The sequence below is a fragment of the Eurosta solidaginis genome, chromosome X, assembly GCF_040869045.1.
Source record: "Eurosta solidaginis isolate ZX-2024a chromosome X, ASM4086904v1, whole genome shotgun sequence".
In the NCBI taxonomy this organism is placed as follows: Eukaryota; Metazoa; Arthropoda; class Insecta; order Diptera; family Tephritidae; genus Eurosta; species Eurosta solidaginis.
Genome location: NC_090324.1, coordinates 163,618,191 through 163,640,458, shown reverse-complemented (window position 1 = coordinate 163,640,458; position 22,268 = coordinate 163,618,191). Strand labels below are relative to the sequence as shown.

Sequence of the window (22,268 nt, the reverse complement as noted above, 5' to 3'; positions counted from 1 at the left end):
TGTTATGAACTCATTCTTTTTACGCGGCCAATCAAATGATAGTGAAAATAATGCTATTATTTATGAAAATGATAACGATTATAGTAAAATAGCTGTAGCCGGGGTTAAAAGTCGGCCTACCTCAGGTACTTTTGATTTCACTGTGGTAACTGAGAATGATGTGCTAGGAGCTGTTATGGCTATTAAGTCTAATGTCGTGGGAATCGACGGCATTAGCTTGCGTTTTATCAAACTTATACTTCCCTTTGCCATCTCTTCTCTGACACATATATTTAATTTTTCTATAATAACCAGTGGATTTCCAAGTGAATGGAAAACGGCGAATGTTATTCCCATTCGTAAATCAAATTCTCCTGATTCCTGCAAAGACTTTAGACCAATTAGCCTACTGCCTGCTTTATCCAAAGTATACGAAAATCTACTATCAAAGCAGATAATTGACAATATTCATGACAACCACTTGCTGTCTGAAGTCCAATCAGGTTTCAGAAAGGGCATAGTTGTGCTACATCCATGTTGACGGTTCTGGAAGATATACGTCCAGCTTACGACAACAACGATCTTACGGTATTAGTACTTCTAGACTTCTCAAGAGCTTTTGATATGGTTGATTTTAAAATACTACTTCGCAAGCTCGACAATTACTATAATTTCAGCCCTTTTGCAATTAAGTTAATGCAAAATTATCTCACTGGCCGATTCCAGCGAGTTCAGTGCGGTGATAGACTCTCTGATTTAAAGTCCATAACGTTGGGCGTTCCACAAGGATCCATCCTGGGACCAGTATTGTTTACACTTTTTATCAACGACATAGTCGCCTGTTGCCGCCACGCATCTATACATCTTTACGCTGACGATACCCAACTCTACATGTCGCACCCGATCGGGCTCTCCGAAGACTTATTTGTTAGGCTGAATAATGATAAGTAACTGGGCTCGCGCAAATAAGCTACATCTTAATGCGTCGAAATCTAAGGCGATTGCAATATCGAACGCAGCATACGATTTAAGCAGCCTTCCTGAAATTTTGCTAAATGATGATAAAATAGGTTTCCAGGATGTGGTTACCAATCTAGGCTTCAGAACTAATTCTAGTCTTACTAGTGCTAACCATATCAGTTTTGTGGTGGGTAAAATCTATAACACCCTTCGCCATCTTTACAGAACTGCCTACTTACTACCGCGAGACACTAAACTGAAGCTGGTAAAAACTCTTACAGTACCTCAAGTTTCTTACAGTGAACTTATATATGGTAACCTTGATTCGGTATCGCTTAACGAACTTCAGCTGGCCATAAATAATGCCGCCCGATTTGTTTTTTCTAAAAGAAAGTACGATCACATATCTTCGTGTGCCGTGCAAATACTCGGGAGTGACGTCTGCAATTTTTTAAAAATGAGAAATCTATGTTTCTTGCACAAACTTCTGCATTCTCAATATCCCCCTTACCTATTTAATAAGCTAACCTTGAGTCAGTCCACTCGAACATTGAATCTGTTGATACCGGCTTTTAAATACTCCACATCCTCTAGAATGTTCTTTGTCAGTACAATCCGTCTATGGAACTCACTTCCTTCCAGGACAAAAGCAATTCGTAAGGCAGGATGTTTCAAACAAGCAGTATTATATTTCCTAAACTTTTAACTTACCCTAATTTACATATCCCAAACCTTCATTCTTAAAATATTGGTCTGGAATTGTTTCTATCACACTATTATTAATTAAATACGTATAAGCTTTTTATTATTTTTAATCAAAATTCTGTACTCATTCTTTATTAAGTTTATTTATATGTAACTTCAATTTTTTGATGTGATTGATGTACTACCTAAAAGACAGTGTCTTACTTGTACAAATAAGTTTTAAATAAACTACTTTATAAACTACTTATACATCTTCTAGGCGCTTCCAGAATCTACTAGTCCAGCAGCTCTCAAACTTCTCAGCTGTAACTACAATTGCACAATTTTATACATCTTCTGGACGCTTCCAGAATCTACTTGTCCAGCAGCTCTCAAACTTCTCAGCTGTAACTACAATTGCACAATTTTATAGTTTTTCTCATTGCATACTTATAGGAGTATCTGAGATATATGCATGTGTTTGTGCATTGACTCTCCGCTGCTCGTATACGTACATGGTACATATGTGTAGACGCAATTATTGTTTCGTTTATGTAGATACATAATGATTGATCTATCGATGTGAATGCACGTCACTGCTTAGCATCGGCTTAGAGATGGCAGCACTCCTTAGTTTTGCTAATATTCGTAACAATATTGTTGTTTAGGCAGGATGCCTAACTTTTCCGCATCTGATTGCGATCCCCCCCAATGCAACTCTGCAAATCGATACTCGATACTCGACTTAATTTATAACCACCCACACCATCACCGCCACATGCATGTGCATGCATGTACATGCACGTTTATGTGTGCTTTTTGTCAGCACTAATGCATATGCATGTCGGGGTTGATGTGTGGGTGCCTTTCCCCTCCAAAACGGAGGATTTTGCGGGCCAACGGTTGTAGCTTGCTATACAACCAGCCTCTTGGATTCTAACAGCCAACGCGTACACATCTGCCCCCAGCGATCTCTGCCGTTTTCGGCACTACAGTCACGTAATATTATAATCAATTTATTTTAATATCTACCAATAAAATCACAGCTATTATAACGAGAAATCTCGTCTATTCTGCTTATTCTTCTATTCCATACGCATATTCCCACTGAGATCGACCCCGGTGCACCCACCTATCTCCAGGATTAGACGCACCCCGGCCGAACATTTGGTCCTTCTCCCCGAGAAAGGAATTAAAGCGCCTACATACAGTCCACATCAGCCACTGCAACACATCAAGTCATCTTGCCACATCAGCACCATACAAATCACCAAAAGTAAGTGCAATATTTCTTGCCACATTTTTTTTTGGTTAAAATAATAAATAAAAGTGCGAAAAATCGATCTAAAGTGCCATACGATATGGTAGTTAACCGCGGAAAGTGTGCAAAAACTGTGTAGTGCCAAAAAGGAAAATAAGTGCAAAAGCGTTGCATTAACGTCGTTTAAGATTCCTTGTGACTATCTGGTCTGTCCCCCCACCAGCGGTAAGGCTCTCCAGACACAGCACAGGGAAGAGGTGCACATAACCTCACTTTCACAAAAAAAATTCACGTCATTCGACTGCGGCAAAATCCAATTTCTTTTGCGTCACTATTATTTTTACTAATTTCTCTAATTAATCTTGTTACGCAGTCTTGTTCTTTGTTGCATAAGATTTATTTCACGGTTTCACACTTTTCGTCGAGTTTATATCAACGCGCGCACTTATTTCATAATAAAATTGAAGATTGAAGTGGCGAGTGGCCCCTCCTTTACTTTACACAGTACACATCGGTGTTGCTACCCCCTGCTCTCTGTTTTAAGGCACAAATAATCTGCAAAGTCAGACCAAAATAAACAAATTAAGAGTAATAAATCAATTTTGCGTAATTTTAATAGTTGTTGTTTGGGTGATTCGCTCAGGTTTTCAAGTTTTATATCCCTTGGTTAATTCGCTCTCCACTTTTCAACCATGAACATGGACTCCTACATTAGATTGGCCGATCGAATAATCGAGTTCGAGGCCGATTTTAATGATATCAATGCGGCTCTGCACACTGTACACACTCTTGCAATACAGCAAAAAGAGTTGCAAGCTAAGTGAGAAAAAAGCAGAGAACGCCCTAGAGGAGTTGTTTGGCTCTGACACGCTCGACGCAAAGAAAATTGCAGCGGTCAAGATCAAGCATAAAGCGGCATATGCCGTATTCTTGAGATGCATGTCGAACATGGCTGAAATTCAAACTAAATTGAAGGAGGAAAAAGAAAGGGGAGGCAAACCTGAGGGAGAACGCGCGCGCGAACACAGTATCCGCCTGCCAGCCTGCGATACTGAGGTATTCAAGGGCGACTACCTATCTTGGCCAACGTTTCGTGACCTGTTCACAGCCATCTACAAAAACAACAGTCGCCTAAGCCCGGTAGAAAAGTTGTTCCACCTTAACCAAAAAACCCAAGGTGAGGCAAAGGACATTGTCAAGAAATGTCCTTTGACAAATGAAGGCTTCGAAACAGCCTGGAAAAACTTATGTGAGAGATACGAGAATAAGCGGATTCTCGTAAACTCACAACTACAAATTTTGTTTAATCTAAAAAAGATAGATAGCGAGTTCGGCAGCTCAATCAAAACCTTACAGCGCGACATAAATAATTGTTTAGCATCCTTAAAAATACATCAGATTGACGTTTCAAATTGGGATGCGATTACTACTTATTTATGTTCGACAAAATTACCTGAGAATACGTTGGCTCTATGGGAGCAGAGCATTGACCACAAGACGGACATATCCAAGTGGGAGGATATGGACAAATTCTTGTCAAATCGTTTCCAGACACTTGAAACCGTGTCTGGTTTTACAGGGAATGCCACTTCTAAAGTGCAAAAGTCAAACACGTCGCGCCAGTCGACAGAAAACCCTACAAAAAGACATGGTGCTTTTCAAACCAAAGTAACCAAGCAAACAACAAAATCAATGTGTAAAATGTGCAAATCTACGGAGCATAGATTACGCAACTGTTCACGTTTTTGCGATTTAAACCCGGTAGAAAGGATTAAATTCGTCAAATTCACAAATGGCTGCCTGAATTGTTTATCCCCAGGACACACAGTGACGAGGTGCACCAGTTCGTACAACTGTTCCAAATGCCACTCTCGTCACCACACGCTCCTGCATGCGGACACACTTCAGCAACCGGCGGTGCGCAACCCTTTCAAGGATGCGGATAATACCCCATCAACTTAGGTACAGGCACGGAAAAGACAGGAATCGGGACAACCACCTTCCTCTACGAACCAGAATGTCAAATCCTGCCATGCCAATTCCAGCACAGGTGTGATATTACGAACTGCTCGCGCACACATTCACCATAATGGTACCGACTTCTCCGCGCAGGCATTAATTGATTCTGGGTCTGAATGTTCCTTTATAACTGAAAGACTGAAACGCAGGATCAATTTGCCAGCGAGGAAAATGCGTGCCCATGTTTCAGGCATCACAAATGCGGTGTCAGCTCAGGTGAAAGAAGCATCCACCATCGAATTACGTTCACCAGTGGATCCCTGCTTCAGCCTGACTACACCCGTACTAGTTCTAGCGAAACTCACTGGGAATCTTCCATCCTGCCATATCAACGCAATGACTATGCAGGCATTCCCAGACTTGGTTTTGGCAGACAAGAGGTTCTACGTCAACGAAGATGTAGACCTCATACTTGGCGGAGACATATATCCCCAAATCATATTAAGTGGCCTCAAGAAAAACGTGCTTAACACACTTCTGGCCCAAGAGACAGTGTTCGGTTGGATACTAACCGGTCGAATAGAAGCACCGAATCCAACGAAGAGTATCATGTCTTTCTACAACGAAGTTGCGTTAGACAATCAATTAAAAGCTTTCTGGGAGGTAGAAAATGTACCAAAAAATAAAATATTAAATGAAGATGAGAGGTATTGCGAAAAATTATTTAAAGAAACAACGAAACGTGATGAAGATGGAAGATACACCGTATCACTACCATTCAGGCAGGATTACCCCAATAACATTAATTAAGGACCGTCCCTGAAACGCGCATGCTCTCAATTCTTCCGGAATGAGGGGCGGCTAATAAAAAACCCAGATTTAGGTAAAGAATATGTTCGAGTGTTGTCAGAATATGAAGCGCTCGGACATATGAAAAAATTAAAAAAGAATATCCCATCCGACGATTCGGATCATTACTTCCTGCCCCACCACGCCGTTATTAAAGCAGAAAGTACCACTACAAAGGTACGCGTAGTATTTAATGCCTCGAGCCCTACGGCCAACGGTAATAGCTTAAACGATATTCTCCTCCTAGGCCCAGTTCTACAAGCCGATCTACCCATCCTTATATTACGATGGAGACTATACCGTTTTGTCTTCAATAGCGACATCGAAAAGATGTATCGTCAAATTTGGGTGAACGAAAATCACACCAAATTTCAACGCATGGTGTATCGCACTTCCCCGAATGACTCTATTAGTCTCTACGAATTAAAGACGGTCACCTTCGGAGTGAATTGCGCACCAAATCTCGCGATAAGAACGCTCCTACAACTAGCAGACGACGTCGCAAGTTCACACCCTACAGCGGCTAGCATACTGCGAGAATACATGTATGTAGATGACGTGTTAGCGGGTGGACATACGATCACATCGACCATTAAAGCCAGAGATGAAATTCGTCAAGTCCTACACTCCGCGGGCTTTCCACTTCGCAAATGGACATCCAATTCAGAGGACATTCTAAGGGACATCCCCAAAGCAGACCTCCTCAGTGAAAACTTCCTGGCCTTCGAAGATACCAGTTCAGTTAAAGCATTAGGAATTCGATGGAATGCCCTCTCCGATTTATTTTATTTTAAAGCAGGGACGCTGGACAACCCGAAAAACATTACAAAGAGAGCGATACTATCAGCAATCGCCAAACTTTTCGATCCATTAGGATGGCTGGCCCCAATGGTCATTGTGGCAAAAATACTCATGCAGAGTATTTGGTTAGAAGGCACCGCTTGGGACGAACCAGTATCTACCAGTACGCTGGAACGATGGAAAACCTTCACCGACCAATACCGTGAAATCGATAAAATCAGGATACCTAGATGGGTCAACTTTTCTCAAGGAACCGACATTGAGATCCATGGATTTTGTGACGCATCCGAGAAGGCTTATGCAGCAGCCGTCTACATGCGCGTGAAAACGGATAACGACACCTAGACGAACCTGCTGCTAGCAAAAACCCGAGTAGCCCCAGTGAAAACCCTGTCTCTTCCACGATTGGAACTTTGCGGAGCCGTGCTGTTAGCGGAAATCACCGAACCAATTTTCAGGAACCTCAAGTTGGGACCAGTGAAAGTGCACCTTTGGACGGATTCAACTATCGTCCTTGCATGGATAAGGAAACCGCCCTGTTCTTGGTCCACTTTCGTCGCACATCGGATCACCAAGATCATCGACATGGTCGGAAATAAGGACTGGTTGCAGGTAAATTCAGAATCAAACCCAGCAGATTTAGGTAGCAGAGGATTACCTGCGTCTGAATTGGTCAACAATTCGTTGTGATGGCAGGGACCTTCTTGGCTGCAAGAAGACACTTCCCAATGGCCAGCACAAGAAAGTGACTACATCACCTCCGTAGAGGAAAAGAGGTCGAAGACCTGCGCAACAACAACAGTAAATACTACCGATGTTCTCCAACGCTTTTCAGACCTACCTAGGGCCTTACCGGTGCTCTCATACGTTATGAGGTTCTACCGAAGAACTCACCCCAAAACAAAAAAATCATTTCAGATCAAGTCACCTTTAATCTCTCCTGACGAGATCAAATCAGTAACCCAACTCTTAATTAAAATCTATCAGAAACAACATTATAGTTCCGAATATAATGATCTAAAGGCCGGAAAACCAATTGCAGGGAAAAGTTCAATACTCTCACTTAATCCCTACCTAGACCAACATGGCATCATGCGGGTAGGAGGGCGACTTGCGGCGTCAAAGGACTTAGCTTTTAATGAACGCAACCCAATCCTCCTCCCATACAACTGCCGGTTATCCCGTCTGACAGTCCTAATGTTTCATCAACAAAGTCTGCATGGGGAAAACCAACTCATGTTACGTCTAATACGCACCCAATACTGGATACCTAACATCAAAACCATGGTTAGGGCAACCATTCATAATTGCAAAGTTTGTACTATACACCGAAAGCGTGCTCAGACCCAACTTATGGGTATTCTCCCTCGCGAACGCACGACCTTCAGCCGTGCATTCACGAATACTGGAGTCGACTTCGCTGGACCCTTCGACATCAAAAGTTACCGCGGTAGAGGGTGTCGACTATCCAAAGGCTATGTCTGCCTTTTCGTGTGTTTTTCCACACGAACGATTCATCTGGAAGCCACTAGTGACCTCAGCAATGCCGCATTCCTGGCAGCTTTCGATAGGTTTGTTGCTCGGCGAGGAAATCCAAAGAACATCTACTCCGACAACGGAACCAACTTTGTCGGAGCCTCCAGAGCTCTCCGCTCGGAACTCAAAGCTTTCCTGGCGGACGCTCGCAACGAAACTCTATCCAAGTACATTCACCAAAATTTGACATGGCATTTCATACCACCAGGAGCTCCTCACATGGGGGTCAAGAGCTTCAAGAACCACTTCAAAAAGATCGCTTTGGATCACAAATTTACCCTTGAAGAGTTCAGCACCCTGCTTTGTCGAATCGAGTTCTGTCTCAATTCTCGACCGTTAAGCCCCTCCTCCAACGAGCCGTCTAACTTGGAGCCACTTACGCCAGGACATTTCCTCGTTGGAGGGCACCTATTAACACCACCCGAGATCGACGTCAGCGAGAATCGCGCTTCACTCGTCAATCGATGGGAGAAACTTAAGGCGCTGCATCAAACCTTCTGCAAACGGTGGAAGACGGAGTATCTCACCGAATTGCAGACGCGCATTAAGTGGAAGCATCCACAATGAAATCTCAAACCGGGGGACCTAGTCGTCATTAAGGAGGATAATCTACCGCCCAACGAATGGAGACTAGGTCGGGGGGCCAAATTCCGCCTTACAAGACCCCAAAGACCAAAATTCTATTTCCCCCGACTACCTAGAATCAGAGGCCCACGGTTGGTTAAGGCACGAGGACGCATGAGAGCTTACAAAAAGCTCGCAAACAAAATACACTTTTTTTTCTAAGTTCTTTAACAATACTACCCGGGGGCCCCCTGAACAGAAAATCCGCAAGTTCACTCGCTCGCTCCGAGCGAGGACACCAGAAACCATCCCATTCACTCGTTATCCCATAACGAGGACATCACAAAAATCTACAGCAGAAGTGCGAACCGATCTGCCACAGAACCTGAAGGCGTTCAGCCCATTATCTCAATGCCCAGCTCTCTTTCACCCCGAACGAGGCCAACATCAACGTTGGTGATATTTCGTGAGCCGATTCAAAAGTTTGCTAAAAGTTGTATTTGTGACTACGTCACTTTAAGTATCATAGTGAAATCCATTAGAATCACAAGAAGTTTGCTCGGCTGACAAAGTTCTCAAGTCAAAATGCATTGAACTTATGCTCACATAGGGAGTTTTTAAAAAAAAATAATAATAATAAGTTTTTTTGAAATACATAGTATGTCTCTGAATAAAATTCTGACGTACGGCATTCTTCAAACATATTCTTAAGGGTTAAAAATCCAACATAACCCGTTCTCAATTCACGAAATATTAAGTAAAAAAAATGGAGTTATATCCATCCTCACGTTCATGACACACAACTTCTTTATTATTCTACATTTAAATTTGTAACAATTGCGTATCCTTGAAATCAAAAATTAAGTAATACAAGAATCCCTGTTTGCAATACGTGAAGTTGCCAGAAAGGGGGGTTCGCTTGCACCTTCTTGTGGGGATACCAGGTACCTTAACAAATAAATCAGTTCCAAGTTTACCCCCTTGCGATCGGTAGGCGACATTTTATTACACATATCCTACTTGTAAACCTGTACTATGTGCGCGCCTATTAGTAATTATGCAAATTGCAAATTATGTAAACACCATTCTTATCTAAATTTGGTCTGTGCACAGAAAGAACTTCAACGATATTAGCAACGAAAAACATATTACGTAGGCCTCCATCGCACAACACAGCATGGCAAGGCAGCGACGCAATGCTGGCGCAGCGACTGGTGCCACCGAGCAAACAACAAACAAGTCCACGTTAGTTGAAAGAAGAGGCTCAATAGAAGGTTGTAGTAACTTGAGCGCCTACATGCGCACCTTAGTTGGCAAATCTTTAGTAAGCAACAATTGCATTGCACAACTAACCAAGCATACCGTCTCTATAGAATCGTGCCAAGTGATTTTGAATCGTTCAAATAATGTTTTCATTGAAACTAAATGGGCATGTACAGTATTGGCATATTCGGCTACAATTGAAAATGAAGTCCCTGTCTGACTTAAATTGAGACAACGTCATTATAAATAAATAAAAATAAATGTAAGGCGCGATAACCTCCGAAGAGATCTAAGGCCGAGCTTCTCTTCTAATTTGCGTCGTGCTCCTCTGATGTTCCCTACAAATTGGCCGGACGGGACCTACATGTTTTATGCCGACTCCGAACGGCATCTGCAAGGCAGATGAGTTTTCACTGAGAGCTTTTCATGGCAGAAATACACCCGGAGCGCTTGCCAAACACTGCCGAGGGGCGACCCCTCTTAGAAAAATTTTCTTCTAATTTAAAAAGCTTATTTCTAAGATTTTTTGATGTTGCTTTGCCTGGGGTGCGAACCCACGGCATTCGGTGTGGTAGGCGATTATAGTAAACATACCGGCCCCCTTGCCTATATTGTAGCTATAGTCTGCAATTCAGACCGTTGTATATGACTGGCTTCTACTCCATGGACTGCTTTGTAAAAGGAATCTTCGAATTGCATATCATGCACATGCTTAACCCTACGTAGTCCGCAATGTTTCAAATCAAGCCAGTGCGTTACGATAACGCGCTCAGCAGCTGCACGGAATGAGTGTACTTTCAGGTATTCATAATCACCTTCAACAAGCCGATCGGCATACATTTCTATGGCATGACAAAAAATATCACGGGCCTCATAACTCAAATGTGCAAGCTTCGGAAATTGCAGTAAGTGGCTGCTAAAATGGATATCCCTGTAATACAACGTTGTATTGCGTTTCAATTGCACTTTAATTTTTTCCTGTTTAGTTACTAAACGTCAGGTCAAGTGTATGTTCGTTTCAATAGGTGCATTTCGAAAATGCAAAAACGCGCCGTATTACTCTGCAAATCAGTCGGTGCCTATTCTACTTGACGATTTATTTTGACAAAATTAAATTTTTTCTTACATACTTGACTATGGCGGATAAGAGAAGCTTTAATTTTTTGTGTTAGAACAGACACTTTTACAGGGTTTTTTCGTTGTTGATGTATTAACGATATACACTCCACGAAGGCTTTAGTAACAAGCACCATTGAGGTTCTAGACCAACGATCTCGGGAACGTTTTATATGACCACATTGAACATTCTAGGCCATACCGCCCCACTCCCTAGTTGCATGAGGAACTTGGGGTCGCCACAGTTTCGCCTGGTTAATATGTGTACGATACATGCTTATTTATAACAAGACTCGCCTCGCATATGTGAGGCTGACAATTGAGTTGCGGAAGCTATAAATTGCGCTTGTATGTTATACAAGACAAAGCTTTAACTTAAATGTTGAAGTTCTTTTCTTACAAATTTGTGGAAAATTTCTGATATCTAGAAGAATAGGCGCTTGATTTTTATTATTTTCTTTGAAACGACCCTATATGTCGTATATGAAATATAACCAAGGCTAAGTTGCAAGTCAATATAATCAAAATTTGTGGAATGTAAAGCGCTGCAAAGAGTTCTGTATGAATCCGCCATAACACACCGTCGGTCAGTGGAGTTTGAACTATAGTTATGACTAATTTTCATTAGTAAAAATTTACTTCAAGGATTATCGCAGGTGACGGGATGAATATTTCCATGACTAAATATCCTATGAAGATTAGGTATGCGAAATCATGAGAAAAGTATAATAATATGCTAATAATACTTATTCTAACGTGATAATTTTTGTTGGACAGTACCTAATTTCATGTAACAACAGCCAGCGAAAATAAGGAATCGGGCTTGTGGATCATCGGTGAACATTCGCATCAAAGTCACAGCCAAATCGCCACAAGGGTGCAAGCCAATAATACCAAATTGAAAGTTACAAGCGGTCCTATTAAAAGTTTTGGCAATAATGCTATCAGGCCTTTATGGTTTCTACACCTCGCGCAACATGGCACCGACAAAATCCACGGCTTGTTCCACGAGTCCTGTTCTTTTATTTACATGCCCGCCCACTGAGACACAACCTGTACCACTCACCTCCATAAGGGATGTATGAAAATCTAGACGACGGACCCCGTGCAAGTCCAACAAAGGTAACATGGGCAGCAGTACTCCATTTTCCAGCTAAAATAAAATAGCATATTGTTATATATATGTATAAGATTTTCTATTATATCCACATACTTGAAAACTTTCTATCGCCTTCAAAGGATCGGTACATGACGTAAGCGATTCTCTGAGGTATGCCTGTCCTGCTATATTTACTTCCTCTAGTCCAGTGCCAGCAAATTTAGTTGGCACTGACATTTCGTTCAACTTAAATTTTTAAGCTTTTAATTTAATTTTATTATAATCCTGTCAGCCAATTGATAATTTATAAATAAAGTTATCGACGCTGCTCAAGGGGTTTATGCTCCAAATGTACCTCCCAATTTTTTGGGAGCTTCTCCCGGTGTTTGTCAGTATAAAAATCCGATGTTCCTGAAAATAAACGAAAATGCATTAATAAGCTGAAATAACATGAAAATTATTGAGATATTTCAAAAATGTTTTACCACTTACCCTTTCTGTCCAGCAACGCGTACAGTTCAAAAGAATTGAAGCAAACCGATAAAATAAATCTTTCGATTCATTTTTTTTGCTTCATTCTCTATACTGGAATGTTCAACCAACGTAGGTATGTATGTATGATACATAAAAGAAAACGAGAAACGGCAGAGTTGCCATGTTAGCCAACTCGGCCACCCAATGGTGCGTTTCTTGTCTGCGTCTTTATAAGAGCTCAGGGACTTTTTTCTGCCAAAGAAAGACAACACAAGGATACCACCTTCCAAACCACAACCCTTTTCCAACTAAATATATCAAATAAATTTTTTTGGTAGGCGAATTCAAGTTTATTGATGGAGATTAAAGGAAAAGTCAGGAAAAGATAATTCATGTTTTTTTTAATATTTCAGCACTTATGATCGGTGCATCCGCTTTCGATGCGCCGAAAGTGCCGCGGATGACGTATATTTTTTTGGGCATTCCCAACATCGATAGGGAAAAAACTTCATATGCCCATTCAGATGAGCAACGAGGCACACAAACGATCCAATTGTCCTCTGGCACACCCGGCAGCGATAGGACCCTTGCGACGTTGGACTCTGGGCTGTCCGCTGCACCCACAACTGACCCGCACACCCCCCATAAAATTGGGCGTACCAGGCGGTGGCCTTTCCACGCGCCCACACAATAATGGGCTTCCGCTTAACTTGTAGCACTTCAGGAGCGATGTCCCTCAACGCCCCTACCACCTCCTGCTGCAGAATCTCGTCCGGCATATAGCACTCGTAGGATCCTGTCCGCCGCTCCAGATAACGGATTTCGGCAACCAATTGAACGGCCCCCGCATCCTCAAGCTCCAAATTTATCGTAATGGACTGCATTCTCGAGTAACTGAAAGGAAAAGAGAAAACCAATAAAAAAAAAAAATTATCAAAAAATCCGTTAGGAGTTTGCCTTACCTACGTTTTACCATCCTAAAAATCCTTTTGCAAATAACAAAGTGGTGGGGCTTATTTATCCACCACAATCCTACATTAATGTACCCTGGAAAATTCCTGTTACGGGAAAACAACTGGATGGCAACCCGCAACATAACAACGGCAGCCTCATTAGTGCTGTCAAACTAAGGGCGAATACCGAACACTCAATAGACAAAATCAGTACAAAACAAGTAAGGAAGGTTAAGTTCGGGTGTAACCGAACATTACATACTCAGTTGAGAGCTATGGTGACAACATAAGGGAAAATAACCATGTAGGAAAATGAACCGAGGGAAACCCTGGAATGTGTTTGTATGACATGTGTATCAAATGAAAGGCATTAAAGAGTATTTTATGAGGGAGTGCGCCATAGTTCTATAGGTGGACGCCATTTAGGGATATAGCCATAAAGGTGGGTCAGGGTTGACCCTAGAATGCGTTTGTACGATATGGGTATCAAATGAAAGGTATTAATGAGTATTTTAAAAGGGCGTGGACCTAAGTTCTATAGATGGACGCCTTTTCGAGATATCGCCGTAAAGATGGACCAGGGGTGACTCTAGAATGCGTTTGCACAATATGGGCATCAAACGAAAGGTGTTAATGAGTATTTTAAAAGGGAGTGGGCCTTAGTTCTATAGGTGGACGCCGTTTTGAGATATCGTCATAAAGATGGACCAGGGGTGACTCTAGAATGCGTTTGTACGATATGGGTATCAAATGAAAGGTGTTAATGAGTATTTTAAAAGGGAGTAATCCTTAGTTCCATAGGTGGACGCCGTTTCGAGATATCGCCATAAAGGTGGACCAGGGGTGACCCTAGAATTTGTTTGTACAATATGGGCATCAAACGAATGGTGTTAATGAGTATTTTAAAAGGGAGTGGGCCTTAGTTCTATAGGTGGTCGCCTTTTCGAAATATCGCCATAAATGTGGACCAGGGGTGACTCTAGAATGCGTTTGTACGATATGGATATCAAATTAAAGGTATTAATGAGTATTTTAAAAGGGAGTAATCCTTAGTTCCATAGGTGGACGCCGTTTCGAGATATCGCCATAAAGGTGGACCAGGGGTGACCCTAGAATTTGTTTGTACAATATGGGTATCAAAAGAAAGGTGTTAATGAGTATTTTAAAAGGGTGTGGGGCTTAGTTCTATAGGTGGACACCTTTTCGGAATATCGCCACAAAGGTGGACCAGGGGTGACTCTAGAATGTGTTTGTACGATATTGGTATCAAATTAAAGGTATTAATGAGGGTTTTAAAAGGGAGTGGTGGTTGTTGTATAGGTGGTCGCATTTTCGAGATATCGCCATAAAGGTGGACCAGGGGTGACCCTAGAATTTGTTTGTACAATATGGGCATCAAAAGAAAGGTGATAATGAGTATTTTAAAAGGGAGTATTCCTTAGTTCCATAGGTGGACGCCATTTCGAGATATCGCCATAAAGGTGGAGCAGGGGTGACCCTAGAATTTGTTTGTACAATATGGCTATCAAAAGAAAGGTGTTAATGAGTATTTTAAAAGGGTGTGGGGCTTAGTTCTATAGGTGGACGCCTTTTCGAGATATCGCCATAAAGGTGGACCAGGGGTGACTCTAGAATGAGTTTGTACGATATGGGTATCAAATTAAAGGTATTAATGAGAGTTTTAAAAGGGAGTGGTGGTAGTTGTATATGTGAAGGCGTTTTCCAGATATCGACCAAAATGTGGACTAGGGTGACCCAGAACATTATCGGTTGGATACCGCTAATTTATTTATATATGTAATACCTGGCAAGATTTTAAGGGTGTTTTATTTCGCCCTGCAGAACTTTTTCATTTTCTTCTACTTAATATGGTAGGTGTCACAACCATTTTATAAAGTTTTTTCTAAAGTTATATTTCGCGTCAATAAAACAATCCAATTACCTTACCATGTTTCATCCCTTTTTTCGTATTTGGTATAGAATTATGGCATTTTTTTCATTTTTCGCAATTTTCGATATCGAAAAAGTGGGCGTGGTCATAGTCGGATTTCGTTCATTTTTCATACCAAGGTAAAGTGGGTTCAGATAAGTACGTGAACTGAGCTTAGTAAAGATATATCGATTTTTGCTCAAGTTATCGTGTTAACGGCCATGCGGAAGGACAGACGGAAGACTGTGTATAAAAACTGGGCGTGGCATCAACCGATTTCGCCCATATTCACAGAAAACAGTTATCGCCATAAAATCTATGCCCCTACCAAATTTCAAAAGGATTGGTTAATTTTTGTTCGATTTATGGCATTAAAAGTATCCTAGACAAATTAAATGAAAAAGGGCGGAACCACGCCCATTTTTAAATTTTCTTTTATTTTTGTATTTTATTGCACCATATCATTACTGGAGTTGAATCTTGACATAATTTACTTATATACTGTAAAGATATTAAATTTTTTGTTAAAATTTTACTTTAAAAAAATTTTTTTTTTAAAAGTGGGCGTGGTCCTTCTCCGATTTTGCTAATTTTTATTAAGCGTACATGCAGTAATAAGAGTAACGTTCCTGCCAAATTTCATCATGATATCTTCAACGACTGCCAAATTACAGCTTGCAAAAGTTTTAAATTACCTTCTTTAAAAAGTGGGCGGTGCCACGCCCATTGTCCAAAATTTTACAAATTTTATATTTTGCGTCATAAGTTCAACTCATCTACCAAGTTTCGTTGCTTTATCGGTCTTTTGTAATGAATTATCGCACTTTTTCGGTTTTTCGAAATTTTCGATATCGAAAAAGTGGGCGTGGTTATAGTCCGATATCGTTCATTTTAAATAGCGATCTGAGATGAGTGCTCAGGAACCTACATACCAAATTTCATCAAGATACCTCAAAATTTACTCAAGTTATCGTGTTAACGGACGGACGGACGGACGGATGGACGGACGGACATGGCTCAATCAAATTTTTTTCGATCCTGATTATTTTGATATATGGAAGTCTATATCTATCTCGATTCCTTTATATATGTACAACCAACCGTTATCCAATCAAACTTAATATACTCTGTGAGCTCTGCTCAACTGAGTATAAAAAACGCAAAACATCACACTCGGGACTGACGTGTTTTTCTATTCCTTACTCATGTGGGCATTTAATGAAGCACCAACCAGTCATACATAACAAAGGAATTCAAAAAAAGGAAAACAAAACAAAAACAAACCTCTCCTTGCACAAAAAATTAAAAATTTTTTTTTTACAAAGAAATTTTTTTGTTGTATTTTTTTACCCTTTCCGTTTTTTGGCACTGTTTTCTGGCTGGGGGGCAGGGCTTGTTGTTTTTCAACAACAAACATCACAAACAGTCATTGTAAGGGCTCGGTACAAAAACAATCCGGGTCCCGAAATAAAAGAATCCCGACACGACAAAATCCCGAAATGGGAAAAAATCAACTGTTTCTACCGGCCTAGTGTGCTACTGCCCCAGTGACCTAGTTTTTTTTTCAAGGGCAAGCAAATACATATATGTATATATATACTCGCACACCACAAATTCACCATACCAGCTGTCAGCTAACCAAGAAATACACGACAGAGTTGCATGGTACATTTAGCATAATGGTACGCGCAGATAGAACGCATCGCCAATCTGCCGTTAACTTTTCATCCTAGCTTAGGTGGCATGTTGAGCAAGTCGGGAAGGATTCCCGGCCACCCGCGAAGCTGGCGAACTCCTCATATAGATTAAGTTTAGTGTGTAAGTCTTATATTCATTTTTCTCGTTTCAGCGGAGGTCATTGGCGGACAACGATGTTGCGTATTGCAAGGGGGCCGGCATGTTTAGGCAGGATGCCTAACTTTTCCGCATCTGATTGCGATCCCCCCAAATGCAACTCTGCAAATCGATACTCTACTTAATTTATAACCACCCACACCATCACCGCCACATTAATGTGCATGCATGTACATGCACGTGTATGTGTGCTTTTTGTCAGCACTCATGCATATGCATGTCGGGGTTGATGTGTGGGTGCCTTTCCCCTCCAAAACGGAGGATTTTGGGGGTCAACGGTTGTAGCTTGCTATACAACCGGCCTCTTGGATTCTAACAGCCAACGCGTACACATCTGCCGCCAGCGATCTCTGCCGTTTTTCGACACTACAGTCAGGTAATATTATAATCAATTTATTTTAATATCTACCAATAAAATCGCAGCTATTATAACGAGAAATCTCGTCTATTTTGCTTATTTGTCTATTCCATATGCATATTCCCACTGAGATCGACCCCGGTGCGTCCACCTATCTCCAGGATTAGACGCACCCCGGCCGAACAATTGTATTGCCCAAGGCTAGAGTACATATTGAGAATACATTCGGCATTCTGGCAAGTCGCTGGCGAATACTACTTACAACAATATCGGCTTGGCCAAAGAATGCAGACAAAATTGTTTTAGCTACATTGGTTCTACATAACTTTTTAATGCTACAACATGATAGAAACTACTTCACGCTTGAATTGGTGGATCGAAATGAACATAACCGCGAAATTTCTGGACAATGGAGAGGCGAGATAAATCCATTGGAGTCGTTCCAACAGAGAGTTGTAAACCGTTCTTCCTATCATGCTTTTGAATTACGAAACAGCCTTAAAGAATTTTTAAATACAACTTTAAAAAAAAAAAGTGCAGCAAAGAGAATTACAGGCAACAAGCTTTTCAAAATTATATCGTCGTTCTCTTGTCAGAAGTATAAATGAGTGTTTTTTTCAATTTCACCGGTTTCATCAGTGAACGTTCTATATTAAAATCCCGAAAGCTTATACTATAGGAAACTACATTTTTTTGGGCTTTATTAAAGCGAATATGAAAAAAATTCTAGATTTTCTGAAAATAGCTAACTTTAAAACTTGATTCCCGGACATTTTGCTTTTTGTTCATTCATGCTCCTGGCAAGTGGGCGACGAACAATCCAAGTTTTCATGCCTTAACAAAAACCAAATATTGAATTGATTATTTTGTCTTTACTTTAAATACTTCTAATTAAAAATATTGTCCTGAAGGATTAATGTAGCCATATTAATCGTTCCCGAGATGGTCGGGCTAACACCTTAATTGAGCTGTGTTACCGGAGCGTACCGGATCTGTATCCGGTAAAGGACCATTACATCGATAACACTCCCCAAAGCCTTCGGGGAGTAACCTTATCGCTACAACAACAACAACAGGCCTGTCAAAGCACTACCCTCAGAACCGCTACTGGCTGTCTTCTTATGTCCCCAGAACAACACCTACACAATGAGGCGAGAACATAGAACTAAGGCCCACTCCTTTTTAAAATACACATTAACACCTTTCACTTGATAACCATATTGTACAAACGCATTCTAGAGTCACCCCTGGTCCACTTTTATAAGGATATTCCGAAAAGGCGTCCACCTCTAGAACTAAGGCCCACTCCCTTTTAAAATACTTATTAACACCTTTCGTTTGATACCCATATTGTACAAACGCATTCTAGAGTCAACCCTGGTCCACTTTTATAACGATATTCCGAAAAGGCGTCCACCTATAGAACTAAGGCCCACTCCCTTTTAAAATACTCATTAACACCTTTCATTTGATACCCATATAGTACAAACAAATTCTAGAGTCACCCCTGGTCCACGTTTATTGCGATATCTCGAAAAGGCGTCCACATATAGAACTAAGGCCCACTCCTTTTTAAAATACTCATTAACACTTTTCATTTGATACCCATATCGTACAAACAAATTCTAGAGTCACCCCTGGTCCAAGTTTATGGCGATATCTCGAAAAGGCATCCACCTATAGAACTAAGGCCCACTCCCTTTTAAAATACTCATTAACACCTTTCATTTGATACCCATATAGTACAAACAAATTCTAGAGTCACCCATGGTCCACGTTTATGGCGATATCTCGAAAAGGCGTCCACCTATAGAACTAAGGCCCACTCCCTTTTAAAATACTCATTAACACCTTTCATTTGATACCCATATAGTACAAACAAATTCTAGAGTCACCCCTGGTCCACGTTTATGGCGATATCTCGAAAACACGTCCACATAGAACTAAGGCCCACTCCTTTTTAAAATACACATTAACACCTTTCACTTGATACCCATATTGTACAAACGCATTCTAGAGTCACCCCTGGTCCACTTTTATAAGGATATTCCGAAAAGGCGTCCACCTCTAGAACTAAGGCCCACTCCCTTTTAAAATACTTATTAACACCTTTCGTTTGATACCCATATTGTACAAACGCATTCTAGAGTCAACCCTGGTCCACTTTTATAACGATATTCCGAAAAGGCGTCCACCTATAGAACTAAGGCCCACTCCCTTTTAAAATACCCATTAACACCTTTCATTTGATACCCATATAGTACAAACAAATTCTAGAGCTAAGTACAAACAAATATAGAACTAAGGCCCACTCCTTTTTAAATTCTCATTAACACCTTTCATTTGATACCCATATCGTACAAACAAATTCTAGAGTCACCCCTGGTCCACGTTTATGGCGATATCTCGAAAAGGCATCCACCTATAGAACTAAGGCCCACTCCCTTTTAAAATACTCATTAACACCTTTCATTTGATACCCATATAGTACAAACAAATTCTAGAGTCACCCCTGGTCCACCTTTATGGCGATATCTCGAAAAGGCGTCCACATATAGAACTAAGGCCCACTCCTTTTTAAAATACTCATTAACACCTTTCATTTGATACCCATATCGTACAAACAAATTCTAGAGTCACCCCTAGTCCACGTTTATGGCGATATCTCGAAAAGGCATCCACCTACAGAACTAAGGCCCACTCCCTTTTAAAATACTCATTAAAACCTTTCATTTGATACCCATATAGTACAAACAAATTCTAGAGTCACCCCTGGTCCACGTTTATGGCGATATCTCGAAAAGGCGTCCACATAGAACTAAGGCCCACTCCTTTTTAAAATAGACATTAACACCTTTCATTTGATACCCATATCGTACAAACAAATTCTAGAGTCGCCCCTGGTCCACCTTTATGTCGATATTTCGAAAAGGCGTCCACCTATAGAACTAAGGCCCACGCCCTTTTAAAATACTCATTAACACCTTTCACTTGATACCCATATCGTACAAACAAATTCTAGAGTCACCCCTGGTCCACCTTTATGGCGATATCTCGAAAAGGCGTCCACATATAGAACTAAGGCCCACGCCCCCTTAAAATACTCATTAACACCTTTCAGTTGATACTCATATCGTACAAACAAATTCTAGAGTCACCCCTGGTCCATCTTTATGGCGATATCTCGAAACGGCGTCCATCTATAGAACTCAGGCCCACGCCCTTTTAAACTACTCATTATTACCTTAAATTTGTTACCCATATCGTACAAAATAAATTCTAGAGTCACCCCTGGTCCACCTTTATGGCGATATCTCGAAAAGGCGTCCACCTATAGAACTTAGGCCTACTCCCTTTTAAAATTATCATTAACACATTTCATTTGATACCCATATCGTACAAACAAATTCTAGAGTCAGGCCTGGTCCACCTTTATGGCGATATCCCTAAATGGCGTCCATCTATAGAACTATGGCCCACTTCCTCTTAAAATGCTCTTTAATACCTTCCATTTGATACACATGTCATACAAACACATTCCAGGGTTACCCTAGGTTCTTTTTACAACATGGTGATTTTCCCTTACTTTGTCTCCACAGCTCTCAACTGAGTATGTAATGTTCGGTTACACCCGAACTTAGCCTTCCTTACTTGATATAACTAAACTTTTCAATTTGTTAAACAAAAATAGAAACGCGCAACAAAATTTCAATTGGCAAATCTGCTTACTTCGAAAATTTTAAATTCCTTTTCCCCAATTATTGTTCTCTCCAAGAGAAAAGAATAGGGGGAATATTTCCGCGGGAATAAAAAATATGGGACCTCCTTTCGGTGGAAGCGATTGGAGTACTGCCGAATTTCTAGCATTTGGCCAACATACAATAAAAAATGGTGCTTAACATGAATTGAGAAATGAAATTTATTAATTTTAACAGTATTGTAAAGTAAAAGTACATTTGTACCCCAGGTACTCATACTACAAACTTAAATTGAAAAAAGTTGTTCTACAACCATTTGGACAATATAAATAATTAATAATATAAAAAACGTTCTTGAAATAAAGTTTTTGTCAATAGGTTTATGTATACCTGTGAATACAAAAGTAGGAGCAACAAATATACGCAAATGTTATGTTAAAAAACTTTGCGAATTTATCGGAAAACGTTTATGAAATCGGTTTACAAATTTTCGTTTTACAATTTTAAAAATTTAAGAAAATAACATAGCTGATGAAATTGTTGCTGCAATTTTTGTATGCACAGATGTATGTACTTTAGGTAGTAATTTGTAAAAAATAGCAAAAAGTGTTGCACTACCATATTTATATTATTACATTTTTTTTAACTTTTTTTTGTGTATTAAAATTGATTTTGTTCAAAAAATTAGTTCTGCAAGTTAACGAAAATTCTCTTCCATCCATTTAGCATGTACTGATATAGCACAGTACCACCAAAAGTAAAACTACCTAGAAAGAAATCATTTTTTGCAGGCAAGTGCGGAAAATGCCCATTATATGTATATAATCTGGGCTTGGAGGACTATAAAAATGTAAAGAGCAAGTAAGGAAGGCTAAGTTCGGGTGTAACCGAACATTACATACTCAGTTGGGAGCTGTGGAGACAAAGTAA

At 40.5% G+C, this 22,268-nt stretch overlaps 1 protein-coding gene and 1 pseudogene across 1 annotated transcript in view; one reads left to right on the top strand and one right to left on the bottom strand.

Annotated features, from left to right (window-relative positions):
- Positions 1 to 22,268, bottom strand: part of CaMKI (Calcium/calmodulin-dependent protein kinase I) — a 1,042,346-nt gene that overhangs the window by 470,029 nt on the left and 550,049 nt on the right. The gene's annotated exons all lie outside the window — the stretch shown is intronic.
- The window catches only part of LOC137234725 (putative nuclease HARBI1), a 41,771-nt pseudogene that overhangs the window by 15,933 nt on the left and 3,570 nt on the right, over positions 1 to 22,268 (top strand).